The sequence below is a fragment of the Mustela putorius genome, unplaced genomic scaffold (assembly GCF_011764305.1).
Source record: "Mustela putorius furo isolate JIRA1106 unplaced genomic scaffold, ASM1176430v1.1 tig00003846_pilon_pilon_pilon, whole genome shotgun sequence".
Classification (NCBI taxonomy): Eukaryota; Metazoa; Chordata; class Mammalia; order Carnivora; family Mustelidae; genus Mustela; species Mustela putorius.
Genome location: NW_025421999.1, coordinates 1,775,570 through 1,793,315, shown reverse-complemented (window position 1 = coordinate 1,793,315; position 17,746 = coordinate 1,775,570).

The window sequence follows — 17,746 nt, the reverse complement described above, 5'->3', positions numbered from 1 at the left end:
AATGAATCAATAATAAAAAAAAAATTCCAACACTCAAAAGTCTATGATCCAATTGCTTTGCATGGAAATTCTAACACACATTTTTTTTAAAATTAATTTCTTCTAATATGTTCAGTTAGCCAATGTATAGTACATCATTAGTTTTTGATGTACTGTTCAATGATTCATTGATTGTGTATAATACTTAGTGCTCATCACAACAAGTGCCTTTCTTAATACCCATCATCTGGCTACCCCATCTGCCCACGCTTCTCCATTCTGAAACCCTCACTTTGTTTCCAGGAGTCCATAGTCTTTCATGCTTTGTCTCCCTCTCTGATTTCTTTCCCTTCAGGTTTACCTCCCTTCCCCTATGGTCCTCTGTGCTATTCCTTGTGTTCCACATATGAGAGAAACCATATGATAATTGTCTTTCTCTGCCTGGCTTATTTCACTTGCCATAATCCCCTCCAGTCCCATCCATGTCAATGCACATGGTGGATATTCATCCTTTCTGATGGTAGAGTAATATTCCATTGTATGTACATATACCACATATTCCTTATCCATTCATCAGTTGAAGGGCCGAGATTGGCTCCTTCCACAGTTTGGATATTGTGGACATTGTTGCTATGAACATTGGGGTGCATGTGACCCTTCTGTTCACTACCTATGTATCTTTGGAGTTAATACCCACTGTCGCTCTCGGCCCGCAAGAACGACCCGCAGACGAGGTGAGTGGCAAGCTTCTTTTTTAATAATGGCGGCCGCCGCAAACCAAGCACACAGCGATATTTATGCACGCGCGTTCACCCCCCTCCTCTCTCGCCCAATCACAATGCTGCGCATGCAGCGTCCTCGTGACACTCTTATGTAACCATACAGGACTCTATTGTTCTCTAGCGGTGATCATGCGTTTCTCTCTTGGCTCCTGGTGCTGCTCATGCGTCAGCCACGAGCGCACCCACATCCCCCTAAACCAATCATTCTCATTTCCTCAATCTACAGGCGCTGCCGTCTACGTGACTCCTTGCATCTGTTGAATGGCTCTCCACAACCCACTAGTGTGATTGCTGGGTTATAGGGTAATTCTATTTTTAACTTTTTGAGGAACCCACATACTGTTCTCCAAAGTGGCTGTACAAGCTTGCATTGTGTACCAATGTTGGTGTACAAAAGTTCCCCTTTCTCCACATCCTCGACAACAGTTATATTTTCCTGACTTGTTAATTTTTGCCATTGTAACTGCTATAAGGTGGTATCTCATTACGGTTTTGATTTCAATTTCCCTGACAGCTAGTGATGTTGAACATTTTTTCATGTGTCTGTTAGCCCTTTTCATGTCTTCTTTGGGGAAGTGTCTGCTCATGCCTTCTACCCATTTTTTGACTGGGTTATTGGTTTTTTGGATGTTGAGTTTGAGAAGTTCTTTATAGATCTTGGATATCAGCCCTTTAAATGTAATGTTATTTGCAAACATCTTCTCCCATTCCATGGGTTCCCTCTTAGTTTTGTTGACATTTCATTTGCTGCACAGAAGATTTCTATATTGACAAAGTCCCAAAAGTTCATTTTTGCTTTTGTTTCTTTCCCTTGCTTTTGGAGACGTGTCCTGAAAGACATTACTGTGGCTGATGTCAAAAAGGTTTCTCCCTATGTTCTCTTCTAGGACTTGGATGTATTGCTATCTCACATTGAGGTCTTTCATCCATTTTCAGTTTACCTTTGTGTATGAGGTAAGAGAATGATCCAGTTTCATTCTTCTGTTTTTAGCTGCCTAATTTTCCCAGGAAGATTTATTGAACAGACTGTTTTCTTTTTTCCATTGGAGATTATATATATATATATATATAATCAGACACATACATCAATGGAACAGAACAGAGACTCCAGAAATGCAACCAGAATTCTATGGTCAACTAATCTTTGACAAATATATATATATTTATATATTTTTAATATATATATATATTAGTGTATATTATATATAGTGTATATATATAGTGTATATTATATATAGTGTATATATAATTTATATATATTATATAGAATATATATTAAATATATACAAATATATATTCTATTTATATATTTGCATATATTTATATAATTGTATATATGTATATATTTATATATTTAATTTTATATAAAATATATTTTTATGTATTTATATTATATTTATATATTTACATAAATATATAAAATATATTATATATAATACATTTTATATTTTTATACATATTTTAATAATATTTTTGTATATTTTATAGATAAAATATATATAATATATATAATATATTTTTACATATTTTTATATGTTTTAAAAAATATTTTTTATTATATAAATATATATATACATATATTGGTCAAAGATTAGTTGACCATAGAGTTCTGGTTGCATTTCTGGAGTCTCTGTTCTGTTCCATTGATGTATGTGTCTTTTTTTGCATCAATACCATGTTGTCTTGGTGATCACAGCTTTGTATTAAAGCTTTAAGTCAGGCAATGTGATATCCCTAGCTTTGGTTTTCTTTTTTTTTTAATTATTATTATTTTTTGTTGTGTTATGTTAGTCACCATAAAATACATCATTAGTTTTTGATGCAGTGTTTCAAGATTCATTGTTTATATACAACACCCACTCTCCATGCATAATTTTGGAAAACAGTGTGGCTTTTCCTAAAAAAATTAAAAGTAGAGCTACCCTATGACCTGGCAACTGCAATACTGGGTATTTATCCCAAAGATATAGATACAGTGAAAAGAAGGGCCATATATACCCCAATGTTCATAGCAGCAATATCCACAATAGCCAAACTGTTTCTATTTTTTGAAACAGCTTCAGGAGAATAGGTATTATTTGTTCTTTAAATGTTTGGTAGAATTCTCCTGGGAAACCATCTTGCCATGGACCCTTGTTTTGTGCGAGGTTTTTTCATTACTGTTTCAAATTCATTACTGGTTATTGGTCTATTCATATTGTCTATTTCTTCCTGTTTCAGGCTTAGTAGTTTATAAGGTTCTAGGAAACCATCCATTTCTCCCAGATTGCTCAATTTGTTAACATATCATTGCTGGTAATAATTTCTAATAATTGTTACTATTTCCTTGGTATTAGTTGTGATCTCTCCCCTTTCATTCTTGATTTTACTAATTTGGGTCCTTTCTCTTTTCTTTTGGATAAATCTGGTGAAAGGTTTACTGATCTTATTAATTCTTTCAAAGAATAAGTTTCTAGTTTCATTGACCTGCTCCACTGTTTTTCTGGTTTTTATTTCATTGCTCCCTGTTCCAATCTTTACTATTTCTCTTCTTCTGTTTTGTTTACATTTTATTTGTTATTCTTTCTCCATATCCTTTGGGTATAATTTTAGTTTGTGCATTCATGATTTTTCTACTTTTTTGAGAGGCCTGAGTCTATGTATTTCTCCCTTAGGACTGCCTCACAGTACCCTATATGTTTGGGACTGATGATTTTTCATTATTATATTCCATGAATTGTTTTAGTTCTTCTTTAATTTCCTGGTTGACCCAATCATTCTTTAAAAGGATGTTCTTGAACTTCCAAGTATTTGAATTCCTTCCACTTTTTTCTCGTGATTGAGTTTCAAAACTTTGTTGTCTGATTACATGCAGGAAATAATCTCAATCTTTTGGTGTCGGTTGAGTTCTGATTTGTGACCCAGTATGTTATCTATTCTGGAGAACGTTCCTTGTGCATTTGAGAAGAATGGGTATTCTGTTGAGGGTGGAATGTTCTATATATATCTATGAAGTCCATTTGGTCCAAAGTGTCATTCAAAGCTCTTGTTTCTTTGTTGGTTTTCTGTCTAGCTGATCAGTCTATTCCTGAGAGTGGAGTGTTGAGGTTTCCTACTGTTATTGAATTATTATCAATATAATTATTTTGGCTAAAAGTTGGCCTGCGTAGATGGCTGCTCCCATGTTGGGGGCATTGATATTTATAATTATTAGATCTTCTTGTTGGATAGACCCTTTAAGGATAATACAGTGTCCCTCTACATCTCTTACTAGAGTCATTGGTTTCAAATGATAATGTCTACCCCAGCTTTCTTTTGATGTCTGTTGTCATGATAAATGATTCTCCAGCCCCTCGCTTTCAATATGGAGGTGTCTTTAGGTTCAAAATGAGTGTCTTGTAGACAGCACATGGATGGTTTCTGTCGTTTCACACAAACTGAAACCCTGTGCTGTTTTGTGGAAGCATTTAGGCCATTCACATTGAAAGTAACCAGAGAAAGATATGATTTTAGTGCCATCATATTGCTTGTGCAGTCCCAGTTTCTGTAGACTGTCTCTGTAAACTTCTGGTCTATATTACTCTTGGGGTCTTTCTATGATTATAAATCCCCCTTAATATTTCTTGCATTGCCATCTTGGTGGTCACATATTATTTCAGTTTTTGCATGTCCTAGAAGCTATTTGTCTCTCTGTCCATTCTGAATGAAAGCCTTGTTGGATAAAGTATCCTTGGTTGTATGTTCTTCTCATTTAATACACTTAATATGTCTTTCCAGCCCTTTCTGGTTTCCTAGGTTTCTGTGGACAGGTCTGATTTTATTCTGATGTTCCTACTTTTGTATGTAAGAAATCTCTCCCCCCTAGCTGCTTTCAGGATTGTTTCCTTGGACCTAAGATTTGCAAGTTTTACTATTATATGTCAAGGCATTAATCTGTTCATTTTGATTTTGGGAGAGGTCCTCTCTGCCTCTTGGACAGGAATGCTTGTTTGCTTCCCCAGATTAGGGAAGTCTTCAACTATGACTTGCTAAAATATATCTTCTGGTCCTATCTCTCTACACTCCCTAAGGGATCCCAAAAATTCTGACATTGGAACATTCTATGGTGGCACTGATCTGAGTCTGATCTTACGAGCTTCTAGTTGCCTACTCCTATCCTCCTCAGCTTCCTTCCTTTCTATCAGTTTATCTTCTAGATCACTAATTCTTTCTTCTGCCTCACTTACCCTGGCTGTTATATTATCCAGTTTAGACTGCATCTCATTCATAACATTTTAAAGTTTGACCTCATTAGAACTCATTTCTGCCCTTACAGATTTTATATTGCCACTAATGCTTTTCTCAAGCCCAGCTATTGGCTTCATTATCTACCCTGATGTCTATCTCTGATTTCTTGTTTATAACCATAACCATTTTATCTGTGGCAGAAGACATTGTCTCTGATTCTTTTCTTTGTTGGGAGTCCCTGCTCCCAGTCATTCTGTTCTGGGATGGTTGAGCAAGTGTACAGAGACCAAAATATCAACCACTGCCCAATCAAGATGAACCCTAGGAAAATCCAGAGTGGTTGGAAACCACCACCAAAAAAAAAAAAAAAAAAAAAAAAAAAAAAAAAAGCCAAATTGAAACACGAAAATAAAATTTATAAAATTTAATTTTTTTAAAAAAATCAAATTTAAAAGAGTTGATGGAACTGGGAGCTATAATCTCTCAGTGTGGACAAAATAGGGTGTTTCAGTTGTTACTAGGTGTATTTGTCTCTATTTTTTAGAAGACACTACTTCCCCAAATTACAGGGTTAGTTAAACTTGTATATATAGAGGTAATATTGAATAGGAAGAAAAAAGACTACAATGAAGCATATATCTATAAAGAAATATAAGTTGAAAAATTATAGGTTAAAAGTCTACAATGAAATAGAAGTTAATATATTAAACATCTATTGAAATGTGAGAAAGGTAAAAAGAAAAAACAGAGAAGAAGCATAGAGAAAAAAAAAAGAAAAAGAGGGTTGTATCTGAAAAGTAAACAAGCCATGAGCCAATGCCTGGAGCTCAATATAATATTTTCCCCTTGTGTTGGGATTTTACAGTCTTATGAGGTCCACAGGGCTGTTCTCTTGTTCTTTAAGCCTGTCTTCTTGGGGAGGGACCTGCCATTTTGTTTCTTAGACATCTCCTGCACCCTTGGGGGGGTTTATAATCTCCCTGGAAACCGGTTTTTTGAGCTTTTGTTCTCTGGCAGCTTTGTAGGCCTTTTCAGAGGGTCAGAGCAAAATTGGCCACTCCCAAACCTCTGGCCCAGAGCAGAGAAATATCTTCTGTTCTCCTCATTAAACCCTCAAGGACAGTCTCTGTTTTTCTATGCACTGTTGAAAAATGCAGCCTCCCATGGTCCATGCTCACAGTGACCCTCTCAGAGGTCATCCCAGGGGCCAGATGTATCCTTTCCTTTGGTACTTCTAAAACCATGAGTGGCTGAGGGCTCATGCCACAGCTCCAAGATCCTGTATGAGTGCTACTCTAAAGTCTTTTCCAAGCTGTTACCACTCTGAGAGTTTTTGCCCTGTACTTGGCACAGGTCGTTTTTGCATTCTATTATATCACTTTCCAGGAGCCAGGTTATGGAGGTTCCCTTCCCCTATGGTTTATCTTCCAATGTCTCCCCACAGATTCATGACTCTGTTATTCCTACCTTGTGACAGGCAGTGCTTTTCTACTTACAGAAATTGAGATATATATTCTTACATCTCAGGTTGGTTTCATGGGTGTTCAGAATGGTTTGATAGATACCCAGCTAAATTCAGGAGAGTTGTTGAAATGGGATCCTCCTCCACCATCTTACCTCTTCCTCTACCAAACATTTAAAGAAGAGTTAATACCTATTCTTCTCAAAGTATTCCAAAAGAAGAAGAAGAAGAAGAAGAAGAGGAAGAAGAAGAAGAAGAAGAAGAAGAAGAAGAAGAAAAAGAAGAAGAGGAGAAAGGAAAACTTCCAAATTTATTATATGAGGTCAGCATTACCCTGATACAAATACCAGATAAAGATACTACAAAACAAAGAAGAAAAACAAAAACAAAACCAAAAAATTACAAGTCAGCATCCCTGATGAACATAGAGGGAAAATCTCAACAAAATATTAACAAACTTAATTCAACAATACATTAACAAAATCTCTCAACATGATCAAGTGGGGATTATTACTGGGATGCAAGGGTGATTCAATATTCACAAGCCAAACAATGTGATAGATTATACCAAGAAGAAAAAGAGTAAAAACTATATGACTATCTCAGTATATTCAGAAGAAAAAATTGACCAACTAAAAGAGTCATTCATGATAAAAACTCACAACAAAGTAGATTTTGAGGAAATGTACCTTTATATAATAAAGGCCATAAAGGAAAATCACAAATAAGTCCTACTCAATGGTAAAAAACTGAGACCTTTCCCCTTAAGGTCAGGAAAAAGGCAAGGATTTCCATTCTCACCAATTTTGTTCAACATAGTACTGAAATTCCTAATCACATCAATCAGACAAGAAAAAGGAATAAAAGGCATCCAAACTGGTAAGGAAGAAATAAAACTTTCCATAATTGCAGATGCCATGATACTACATACAGAAAAACCTAAAGATTCTAAAAATCAAGCAAACAGACAAACAAAATTACCAGAAATAATAAATGAAATTGTTAAAGTTACAGGATATAAAATCAGTAAGAAACCTTGTGTGTTTCTATATGCTAATAATAAAGTAGCAGATAAAAATTAAGAAAGGAAACCCATTTATAATTACATTAAAAAGAATAAAATACCTGGGAATAAATTTTTATTTATTTATTTATTTTTATCCCCAGGGGTACAGGTCTGTGAATTGCCAGGTTAACACGTTTCATAGCACTCATCATAGGACATACCCTCCCCAATGTCCATATCCCCATTACCCTCTCCCGTTCCCCCTCTCCCCAGCAACGCTCAGTCTGTTTTTGAGATTGAGTCTTTTATGGTTTGTCTCCCTCCCAAACCCATCTTCTTTCATTTTTTCTTTTCCTAACCCCCAAGCACCCCACATTGCATCTTCACTTCCTCATATCAGGGAGATCATATGATAGTTGTCTTTCTCTGATTGACTTATTTCGCTAAGCATAACACCCTCTAGTTCCATCCATGTCACCGCAAATGGCAAGATTTCATTTCATTTGATGGCTGCATAATATTCCATTGTATATATATACCATTTCTTCTTTATTCATTCATCTGTTGATGGACATCTAGGCTCTTTCCATAGTTTGGCTATTGTGGACATTGCTGCTATAAACATTCGGGTGCATGTGCCCCTTCGGAACACCATGTTTGTATCTTTAGGATATATACCCAGTAGTACAATAGCTGGGTCATAGAGTAGCTCTATTTTCAGTTTTTTTGAGGAATCTCCACGCTGTTTTCCAGAGCGGTTGCACCAGCTTGCATTCCCACCAACAGTATAGGAGGGCACCCCTTTATCCGCATCCAAGCCAGCATCTGTCATTTCCTGACTTGTTGATTTTAGCCATTCTGACGGGTGTGAGGTGATATCTCATTCTGGTTTTGATTTGTATTTCCCTGATGCCGAGTGATATGGAGCACTTTTTCATGTGTCTGTTGGCCATCTGGATGTCTTCTTTGCAGAAATGTCTGTTCATGTCCTCTGCCCATTTCTTGATTGGATTATTTGTTCTTTGGGTGTTGAGTTTGCTATGTTCCTTATAGATTTTGGACACTGGTCCTTTATCTGATATGTTGTTTGCAAATATCTTCTTCCATTCTGTCAGTTATCTTTTGGTTTTGTTAACTGTTTTCTTTGCTGTGCAAAAGCTTCTGATCTTGATGAAGTCCCAATAGTTCATTTTTGCCCTTGCTTCCCTTGCCTTTGTTGCTGCGGCTGAGGTCGAAGAGGTTGCTGCCTGTGTTCTCCTCAAGGATTTTGATGGATTCCTTTCTCATATTGAGGTCCTTCATCCATTTTGAGTCTATTTTCGTGTGTGGTGTAAGGAAATGGTCCCATTTCATTTTTCTGCATGTGTCTGTCCAATTTCCCCAACACCATTTATTGAAGAGGCTGTCTTTTTTCCATTGGACATTCTTTCCTGCTTTGTCGAAGATTAGTTGACTGTAGAGTTGAGGGTCTATTTCTGCGCTCTCTGTTCTGTTCCATTGATCTATTTGTCTGTTTTTGTGCCAGCCATGCTGTCTTGATGATGACAGCTTTGTAATAGAGCTTGAAGTCCGGAATTGTGATGCCACCAACTTTGGCTTTCTTTTTTAATATCCCTTTGGCTATTCGAGGTCTTTTCTGGTTCCATATAAATTTTAGAATTATTTGTTCCATTTCTTTGAAAAAGATGGATGGTACTTTGATAGGAATTGCATTAAATGTGTAGATTGCTTTAGGTAGCATACACATTTTCACAATATTTATTCTTCCAATCCATGAGCATGGAACATTTTTCCATTTCTTTGTGTCTTCCTCAATTTCTTTCATGAGTACTTTATAGTTTTCTGAGTATAGATTCTGTGCCTCTTTGGTTAGGTTTATTCCTAGGTATCTTATGGTTTGCGGTGCAATTGCAAATGGGATGGACTCCTTAATTTCTCTTTCTTCTGTCTTGTTGGTGTAGAGAAATGCAACTGATTTCTGTACATTGATTTTATATCCTGACACTTTACTGAATTCCTGTACAAGTTCTAGCAGTTTGGAGTGGAGTCTTTTGAATTTTCCACATAGAGTATCATATCATCTACAAAGAGTGATAATTTGACTTCTTCTTTGCTGATTTGGATGCCTTTAATTTCCTTTTGTTGTCTGATTTCTGAGGCTAGGACTTCTAGTACTATGTTGAATAGCAATGGTGATAATGGACATCCCTGACATGTTCCTGACCTTAGCGGAAAAGCTTTCAGTTTTTCTCCATTGAGAAGGATATTTGCGGTATTTTTCTCATAGATGGCTTTGATAATATTGAGGTATGTGCCCTCTATCCCTACTCTTTAAAGAGTTTTGATCAGGAATGGATGCTGTACTTTGTCAAATGCTTTTTCAGCATTTATTGAGAGTATCATGTGGTTCTTGTTCTTTTTTTTATTAATGTGTTTTATCACATTGATTGATTTGTGGATGCTGAACTAACCTTGCAGCCCTGGAATAAATCCCACTTGGTCGTGGTGAATAATCCTTTTAATGTACTGTTGAATCCTATTGGCTAGTATTTTGGTGAGAATTCTCACATTTGTGTTCATCAAGCATATTGGTCTGTAGTTCTCTTTTTTGATGGGATCCTTGTCTGGTTTTGGGATCAAGGTGATGCTGGCTTCATAAAATGAGTTCCTTCCATTTCTATTTTTTGGAATAGTTTCAGGAGAATAGGAATTAGTTCTTTAAATGTTTGGTAGAATTCCCCTGAGATGCCATCTGGCTTTGGGCTTTCATTTGTTTGGAGAATTTTGATGACTGTTTCAATCTACTTACTGGTTATGGGTCTGTTTAAGTTTTCTATTTCTTCCTGGATCAGTTGTGGTAATTTATTTATTTATTTTTTTAAAAGATTTTATTTATTTATTTGTAAGAGAGAGAGAGTGAGAGCGAGCACAGGCAGACAGAGTGGAAGGCAGAGTCAGAGGGAGAAGCAGGCTCCCTGCAGAGCAAGCAGCCCGATGTGGGACTCAATCCCAGGATGCTGGGATCATGACCTGAGCTGAAGGCAGCTGCTTAACCAACTGAGCCACCCAGGCGTCCCAGTTGTGGTAATTTATGTCTCTAGGAATGCATCCATTTCTTCCAGATTGTCAAATTTGCTGGAGTACTGTTTCTCATAGTATGTTCTTATAATTGTCTGTATTTCTTTGGTGTTAGTTGTGATCTCTCCTCTTTCATTCATGATTTTATTTATTTGGGTCCTTTCTCTTTTCTCTTTGGTAAGTCTAGCCAGGGGTTTATCAATCTTATTGAATCTTTCAAAGAACCAGCTCCTACTCTCATTGATTTGCTCTATTGTTTTCTCGGTTTCTATTTCATTGATTTCTGCTCTGATCTTTATGATTTCTCTTCTCCTGCTGGGCTTAGGGTTTCTTTCTTGTTCTTTCTCCAGCTCCTTTAGGTGTAGGGTTAGGTTGTGTACCTGAGACCTTTCTTGTTTCTTGAAAAAGGCTTGTGCCACTATATATTTTCCTCTCAGAACTGCCTTTGTTGTTTTGGGTGCAACTGTAAATGGGATTGACTCAATTGTAAATGGAATTGATTCAAAATGGATTTGAACCGTTGTGTTTTCATTATTATTTGTTTCCATGAATTTTTTCAATTCTTCTTCTTTTTTTTTTTTACGATTTATTTATTTATTTATTTGACAGATCACAGGTAGGTAGAGAGGCTGGCAGAGATAGAGAGAGGGAGGGAAGCAGGCTCCCCGCCGAGCAGAGAGCCTGATGTGGGACTGGATCCCAGGACCCTAAGATCATGACCTCAGCCGAAGGCAGCGGCTTAACTCACTGAGCCACCCAGGCGCCCCCAATTCTTCTTTAATTTCCTGGTTCACCCATTGATTCTTTAGTAGGATGGTGTTTAGTCTCCGTGTATTTGGGTTCTTTCCAAGTTTCCTCTTGTGATTGAGCTTCAGAGCATTGTGGTCTGACAACATGCAGGGAATGATCCCAATCTTTTGATACTGGTTGAGACCTGATTTAGGACCGAGGATGTGATCTATTCTGGAGAATGTTCCATATGCACTAGAGAAGAATGTGTATTCCGTTGATTTAGGATGAAATGTTCTAAATATATCTGTGATGTCTATCTGGTCCAGTGTAAAATTTAAAGCCTTTATTTCCTTGTGGATCTTTTGCTTGGATGATCTGTCCATTTCAGTGAGGGGAGTGTTAAATTCTCCTACTATTATTGTATTGTTGTTGATGTGTTTCTTTGATTTTGTTATTAATTGGTTTATATAGTTGGCTGCTCCCACATTAGGGGTATAGATATATAAAATTGTTAGATCTTCTTGTTGGACAGATCCTTTGAGTATGACATAGTGTTCTTCCTCTTCTGTTATTATCGTCGTTGGTTTAAAATCCAATTGTTCTGATACAAAGATTGCCACTCCTGCTTTCTTCTAATATCCATTAGCATGGTAAATTGCTTTCCACTCCCTCACTTTAAATCTGGAGGTGTCTTTGGGACTTAAAATGAGTTTCTTGTAGGCAACATATAGATGGGTTTTGTTTTTTTATCCATTCTGATACCCTGTGTCTTTTGATTGGAGCATTTAGTGCATTAACATTCAGGGTAACTATTGAGAGATATGGATTTAGTGCCATTGTATTGCCTGTAAGGTGACTGTTACTGTATATTGTCTCTGTTCCTTTCTGATCTAGTACTTTTAGGGTCTATCTTTGCTTAGAGAACCCCTTTCAATATTTCCTGTAGAGCTGGTTTGGTGTTTGAAAATTCTTTCAGTTTTTGTTTTCCCTGGAAGCTTGTAATCTCTCCTTCTATTTTCAATGATAACCTAGCTGGATATAGTATTCTTGGCTGCATGTTTTTCTCATTTAGTGCTCTGAATATATCATGCCAGCTCTTTCTGGCCTGCCAGGTCTCTGTAGATAAGTCTGCTGCCAATCTAATATTTTTACCATTGTATGTTACAGACTTCTTGTCTTGGGCTGCTTTCAGGATTTTCTCTTTGTCACTAAGACTTGTAAATTTGACTATTAGGTGATGGGGTGTGGACCTCTTCTTGTTGATTTTGAGGGGGGTTCTCTGTGCCTCCTGGGTTTTGATGCTTGTTGCCTTTGCCATATTAGGGAAATTCTCGCCAATAATTCTCTCCTTCTACTCCCCTCTCTCTTTCTTCTTCTTCTGGAATCCCAATTATTCTAATGTTCTTTCCTCTTATGGTATCACTTATATCTCGAATTCTCCCCTCATGACCCAGTAGCTGTTTGTCCCTCTTTTGCTCAACTTCTTTATTCTCTGTTATTTGGTCTTCTATATTGCTTATTCTTTCTTCTGCCTCATTTATCCTAGCAGTGAGAGCCTCCATATTTGATTGCACATCATTAACATATTTTTTGTTTTCAACTTGGTTGAATTTTAGTTCTTTTATTTCTCCAGAAAGGGCTTTTATATCTCCCAAGAGGGTTTCTTTAATATCTTCCATGCCTTTTTTGAGCCAGGCTAGAACCTCGAGAATCGTCATTCTGAACTCTAGATCTGACATATTATCAATTTCTGTATTCAATGGGTCCATAGCCTTTGGTACTGCCTCTTGTTCTTTTTTTTTGTGGTGAATTTTTCCACCTTGTCATTTTGTCCAGATAAGAGTATATGAAGAAGTAAGTAAAATACTAAAAGGGTGGCAAAGACCCCATTTAACCAAATCACCAAATCAGAAGAGATCCCAAATCGTGGGGTGGAGAAAGGGGATAAAAAGATGTTCAGGAAAAAAAAAGAAACAATTAAAAAAAGAAAATGAGGGGGGACAAGATGGCGGGTAAGTAGGAGGAGGCGCCTTTTCAACCTGTACCCTAAAGTGAGCTGATTACCTACCAAAGAACTCTGATCACCCATGAAATCAACCTGAGATCAGAATTATACACGTCTGGATCTCTACAGGGGCAGAAGACACCAGTGGGCAGGTAAAGCGGAGTGGGAATTGTGGACTGATATCGGAAGATAAACAAAAGGGGGAGGGAGTCACCAGAGGCGACCGGTTGGAAAGTAATTCCCCAATCCAAGAGTGCCCTGTGTCTGGGGACCAGCATTAACTTGGAGTCTGGTTGAAAGCACTCCAAAAGAGCAAAGGATCACGGTGAAAAATTGTGGGAATTGGGGAGGCTACAGACAGGATATTAAGTCCCCGGGCCCAGGACAGCCTCCCCTGGTGCTGAGCCTGAGAAAGTGCGGTGGAGAAGCCAGGTCTTGGTCCCTAAGCCACCAGCATGCCCGAGAATGTATGGGTTCTGGCTCCTGTGAGGGAATGGGAGCCACGCCAGATGGCAGAACGTGCAAGCCCTGCTACAAAGCCTAAGATACGTGTGCCCATGCCTCACACTCCCCTGAGAGAGTTACAAAGGTCCAGCGGGCGCTCTTTGACACGCACCATTGTTTCAGAGCCTAAGACACGCATCCCAATCTCTCCCCTGACAGAGGTACACAAAAGCCCAGCCTGGTGCTTTCGGACCTGCGCCCCATTCACAGTGCCTGAGACACGTGTGACCCATAGCCTCCCCTGAAAGAGGCGCACGCAAGCTGGGCACTCTTAGACCCAGAAAGACCAGGCATTCCTAGCCCAGGCCAGCCGAAAAATCTCATTGTGCGATCGCTGCTTGGAACCTCTTTGGCGGTCTGGAGCTCCAAGACTACCGCCACTGCCATGGTTTTCGGTACAAGCAAAAGATCCTGTGTCCCCAGGGACCACGACTCAGAACCTGCTCTGCAAGTGGCAAAGGGGGAACTCATCTGGGCTGCACAGCCAAACTGAGGCTTCTCTCTGAGAAGGAGGTAAGGGTGCAGTTAGTTTTCCTCTAAAACTACAAAAACCATCAAAAGCGGTCAAGGTGAGAGAAAAAAAAAAAGGTGAACAAACATAAAAACTGCCAGCAAACAAAAGCCTGAAAAAAAACAGTTTCCACAGAGCCCACCCCCTTGAAGGGGGTGGGAGGACGTAACTCAGGGAACATCATTGACTGAAAACCCATGTGGCAGGCCCCTCCCACAGAAAACAAACCAAGAGAAAAAAAAAAGAATGCAAGAGAACAACCACCACTACTTCATAGAACAATTTTATTTTCAACTCGTTCCCATTATTCTGGTTCATTTTATATATATATATATATATATATATATATATATATATATTTATTTATTTAAGCTATTTACCATCACAGTGAGCTGTCCAGTGCATCAACTTCCATAATAACCTTCTAACCTGAACTTTTTGATACATACACCTGTGTTTTTCTTTACATTTCTATTTTTTGAATTACTTTTTTAAAATTTTAGTTTAGTTTAGTCTAGTTTATTCCTTTTTGTTTTTATTTTCTAATATTCATATAGAGTTAAACTTCAAAGTAATCCCCTTTCCCCAGTCAATACTACCCCTATAGGTAAACCAATTTTTAATCCCACTTTATCTTAGGAAAGTTGAGTCCTTTAACAAAGATATGAAGATACATCCAGGAAGAAATAAAAACAACCTTCCTCACCCACACTGAGAATTTATAACCATTCTCCCATCTTTTTCTTCCACCACTGTTTCCGTGTTTTTGTGTTTGTCCTGATAGTATATAAATCTTATACTTTGGGTTCTTTTTGAAGAGGTTCTTCCTTTATTTGCATATTTTTTTCTCGTGTCATATACGTTTATCAGTCTTTTTGTTTGTTTTTGTTTATATACTTCATAAACCATACATGGGGGCCCATTTGGGCTGAACCTTCACTTTCATCTTCCCTTTATTTCCTGTCTCTCTCTCTCTCTTTCTCTCTCTTTTTCTTTATCTTTTCTTTTATCTAACGTTTGGGTGGGGGAATCCTGATTGCTCAGAAGTGTTCCAGGGTGCACCTTGACTGCACCACAGTCGATACATCCAGCTACATCTGTTCAGTCACCTCTCACCAAAATGACTAGGAGGAGGAATGCCCAACAGAAGAAAAAAAAACAGAGGATGGACCTTCTGGAACAGAGCTAATGGCTATCAACATAGACAAAATGTCAGAAAGAGAATTCAGGCTAACAATTATCCAGGCAATAGCTAGGTTGGAGAAAGCCACGGAAAGCCAAACGGAATTGATTAGGGCTGAACTGAATGTGACCAGACAAGATGATCACAATGTTAGGACTGAGGTGAAAGCTACCAGGGATGAACTTCACAATGCTCTCAATGAGTTGCAATCTAATCTAAATTCTCTCAAAGCTAGGGTAACTGAGACAGAAGATAGAATTAGTGATCTGGAGGATAAACAGATAGAAAGGATCAGGAGGAAGCCTGGAACAAACAGCTTAGAAACCACAAAAACAGAATCAGGGAAATAAATGATGCCATGAAATGTTCCAAAGTCAGAATTATTGGAATCCCTGAAAGGGAGGAGAAAGAAAGAAGTCTGGAAGATAGAGTGGAACAAGTTCTTCATGAAAATTTTCCCAAGCTTGCAAATGGAACCAGCATTCATGTACTATTCATGTACTAGAGGCCGAAAGGTCTCCACACAAGATTATACATTCCAAAAAAAAAAACAAAAAAAAAAACACCAAGGCACCTGACAGTCAAATTGAGGAATCATAATTGTAGGTATGATCTCTTGAAGGATGCTAGGACATAGAGGCTCCTTACTTACAGAGGAAATCCCATCAGAATAACATCAGACCTGTACACAGAGACCTGGCAATCCAAAAAGGGATGGCAAGATATATTCAGGGAATTAAATGAGAAGAACGTGAAGCCAAAAATACTTTATCCAGCAAGATTGATATTCAAAATGGATGTAGAGATAAAGAGTTTCCAAGACAGGCAAGGCTTAAAAGACTATGCAACCACCAATCCAACAGTGCAGGAAATATTAAGGGGGGTTCTATAAAAGAGGAAAAATCCTAAGAATAGCATTGAACAGAAATATAGAGACAATCTACAGAAAGAAAGACTTCAAAGGTAACACAATGTCAATAAAAACGTATCTATCAATAATCACTCTCAATGTGAATGGCATAATGCGCCTATAAAATGGCACAGGGTTGCAGATTGGATAAAACAACAGGACCCATCCATATGTTGTCTACAAGAGACCCATTTTGAACCTAAAGATACACCCAGACTGAAAGTGAAGGGATGGAGAAGCATCTTTTTTGCCAATGGGCCTCAAAAAAGGCCAGCATAGCGATTCTCATATCAGATAAATTAGATTTTAAGCTAAAAACCATAGTCAGAGATACAGAAGGATACTACATCATTCTTAAAGGGACTATCCAACAAGATGATCTAACAATTGTCAATATCAATTCCCCCAATAAAGGAGAAGCCAACTACATAAGAAAATTGTTAATCAAGATAAAGAATCATATTGATATGAATACATTAATAATAGGAAATCTTAACACGCCTCTTTCAGAAATAGACAGATCATCAAAGCAGAAAATCAATAAAGAAACAAGAGCATTGAATGACACACTGGACCAGATGGACTTCAGAGATATATACAGAACATACAACCCTAAAACAACAGAATACTCATTCTTCTCAAGGGCACATGGAACCTTCTCAAGAATAGACCACATACTGGGTCACAAATCAGGACTCAACCGATACCAAAAGACAGACATTATTCCATGCATATTCTCAGATCACAGTGCTTTGAAGCTGGAGTTCCATCACAAGGAAAAGTTCGGATGGAACTCAAACACCTAGAAGCTAAAGACCACCTTGCTTAAGAATGCTTGGATCAACCCGGAGATCAAAGAAGAACTGAAACAATTCATGTAAACCAATTAGAATGAAGACACTTCAGTCCAAAACCTATGGGATACAGCAAAGGCAGTCCTAAGGGGGAAATATAGCCATCCAAGCCTCCATCAAAAAAATTGAAAAATCCAGAACATGGCAGCTGTCTCTACACCTTAAAGAACTGGAGAATCAACAACAAATCACACCAACTCCACACATAAGAAGGGAAATCATCAAGATTAGAGCTGAGATCAATGAGGTAGAAACCAGAGATACAGAAGAATGTATCAATGAAACTAGAAGCTGGTTTTTTGAAAGAATCACTAAGATCGATAAACCATTGGCCACACTAATCCAAAATAAAAGAGAGAAAGCCCAAATTCATAAAATTATGAATGAAAAGGGAGAGATCACAACTAACACCAAGGAAGTAGAAACAATCATCAGAAGTTATTATCAACAGTTATATGCCAATAAGCTAAGCAACCTAGGGGAAATGGATGCATTCCTGGAAAACTATAAACTCCCAAAATTGAACTAGGAAGA